Raw genomic sequence first — 2,687 nt, 5'->3', positions numbered from 1 at the left:
CACACACACACACACACACACACACACACACACACACACACATTTCACTTAATTCAAAGCCTTAGATCAGAAAACTTTCTCCATTTTTCTTTATTTTCTTATCTTTTTTTTTCGCTACGTACGTGCATTAAGAGGGAAAATATATAAAGTCTCTCTTCCATTAACAAAATAATAAAAGTGGCTGAAAATAATTAAAGTACGTTTGCTAAAGTAATAGCGCTTTGTTACTTTCATTCACTTGTTTAGAAAGAAGTGTAATATTTTTTCTTCTCATCAACAAAATACTGAGAGAAAGAGAAGGAAAGTAACTGCGCCCATTAAAAGGATAACTCCCCACTCGCTACATGTCTCGCTCATTTCTAGAAGAGCAAACTGAAAATAACGGAATGAAATCACAGAAAAACAGGTAATGTACGGCACCACTTTTCCCTTGCCCTGAACATACAAGCGTGAGACATTGAAGAAAAAAAGTAACAACGCACACTTTTATAACAACCCTTCTCTAACTACATTTTTCGCTCGTGTCCGGAAAAGTAAACTGAAATTGAGGGAATTAAATTACAAGAAAGGATGAATGTCCGGATCAATTCCCTTGTGTAATAGAAAACAAATATCTACGTATCCTAAAACAACAACAACTTAACTGCATTTCTCATCCGTTTCTAGAAGAGGAAACTGAAAATAACGGAATGAAATGACAGGAAAGGAAGAAATGTACTGGTCTACTTTCCCTTTGAGTAGGAGAACCAGGAAAATAAAAGAGATAAAAAAAAGTTCACGTAACACCCCTAGCTGCATATCTCACCCGTTTCTAGAAGACCAAACTTAAAACGGCGGTGCAAAATCACAGGAAAGGAGGGAATGTACAGGTCTACTTTCCCTTTAAGTAAGATAACCAGAAAAGAGAGAGAGGAAAAAAATGGAAAAAAAAGGATGGTTACGTACATTAGAAAAAAAAAATAACTCCACGGAACGAAATCACAGGAAAGGAGAGAATGTACAGGTCTACTTTCCCTTTGAGTAAGATAACCAGAAAAGAGAGAGAGAGAGAGAGAGAGAGAGAAAAAAAAAAGTTATGTACGTTGGAAAAAAAGAAAAAAAAACTCCCTAGCTGCATTTCTCATCCTTTTCTAGAAGAGCAAACTTAAAACGCCTGAATAAAATCACAGGAAAGGAAGGAATGTACGGGACAACTTTCCCCTTGCCCAGAACATACAAGCGTGACGGAGGGAGGCATTCAGGAGCGCTACTAAGAGTGAGGACGGTAAGGGCAAGTTTGTCACGCTACGGAGCTGACTCTACCCCTCTTGTCAGCCATTGAGAACCTCCCACCGCCTGCCACTGTCCTCGTATGCTGAGTGTTGTCCTCGCTCGAGTCCGCTGGCCACTCAGGAATGCGTGGCCAATCATCAAGAATCTCTAATCGTCAATAGAGCCTCAGCGAACGCACCCATCCGATCCGATCCCCTGGCTACGGTTTCGGGGTGCGTTTTGATTTTTTTAAAGGGGTTTCCTTGCCCCTAAAGGGTATTCTGGTGTGCTCAGGGGATGGAAGTGGTGGTGGTGGTGCTGTAGGGTTGGTTTCAGGGGTTGGTGTTGGTCTGGCGTGTGTGTTTCGGTGTGTGGTGAAGGGTTTCAAATGTGTGGCTTGATGCAGTGTTCCTGTGTGTTCCCTGTGAGCTTCTGACGTAATCTTCTTCGCTGCTTATTGGAGAGAGAGAGAGAGAGAGAGAGAGAGAGAGAGAGAGAGAGAGAGAGAGAGAGAGAGAGAGAGAGAGAGAGGTAAATCTGTCCACATAAGTAAACACAAAGCATGGAAATAAAAAGAAAGGTGGAAAATGTTTAACTTCTTACTTTTCTCAACATTTTCCTCTTCCTCCTCCTCTTCCCCATTCTCTTCCTCTCACTCTGCAATTTTTTTCATTTATTCTCTCTCTCTCTCTCTCTCTCTCTCTCTCTCTCTCTCTCTCTCTCTCTCTCTCTCTCTCTCTCTCTCTCTCTCTCTCTCTCTCTCTCTCTCTCTCTCTCTCTCTCTCTCTCTCTCTCTCTCTCTCTCTCTCTCTCTGAAGTTGGGCAGTGTTACCAGAACAAAACACCAACAGCACTCCTTGTCAACACCATTTTCCCTCAGGCTTTTGTGTGTTTCTCTCTCTCTCTCTCTCTCTCTCTCTCTCTCTCTCTCTCTCTCTCTCTCTCTCTCTCTCTCTCTCTCTCTCTCTCTCTCTCTCTCTCTCTCTCTCTCTCTCTCTCTCACACACACACACACACACACACACACACACACACACACACACACACACACACACACACACACACACACACACACACACACACACACACACACACACACACACACACACACACCACCATCAACACCGCCAACAACAGCAACAGCAACAATAGTTAATGCAAATGGGAGAAATCATGTGAACAATCAAGTCGTAATTTTATCCTTCCTGTCACAAGTAAATCCCTGTCACTTCGTTATTCTGCGAGTGTTTCGTCAGAAGGAGAGAGTGTAACAGTGAGGTGTTGAGATATTATTGCTTCCAGGCATGCTTAACTTATTTGCTTGTGTTCTGTTGCCACCTTGTATGTGTTTCATATTCTCGTGGGTAAGTTTTCAATTTCTCTTTCCTCCTCCTCCTCCTCCTCCTCCTCCTCTTCCTCGTGTTCATTGGTAGTAT

The sequence above is a fragment of the Scylla paramamosain genome, chromosome 31 (assembly GCF_035594125.1).
Source record: "Scylla paramamosain isolate STU-SP2022 chromosome 31, ASM3559412v1, whole genome shotgun sequence".
In the NCBI taxonomy this organism is placed as follows: domain Eukaryota; kingdom Metazoa; phylum Arthropoda; class Malacostraca; order Decapoda; family Portunidae; genus Scylla; species Scylla paramamosain.
Note: the sequence above shows the minus strand (reverse complement) of the source record.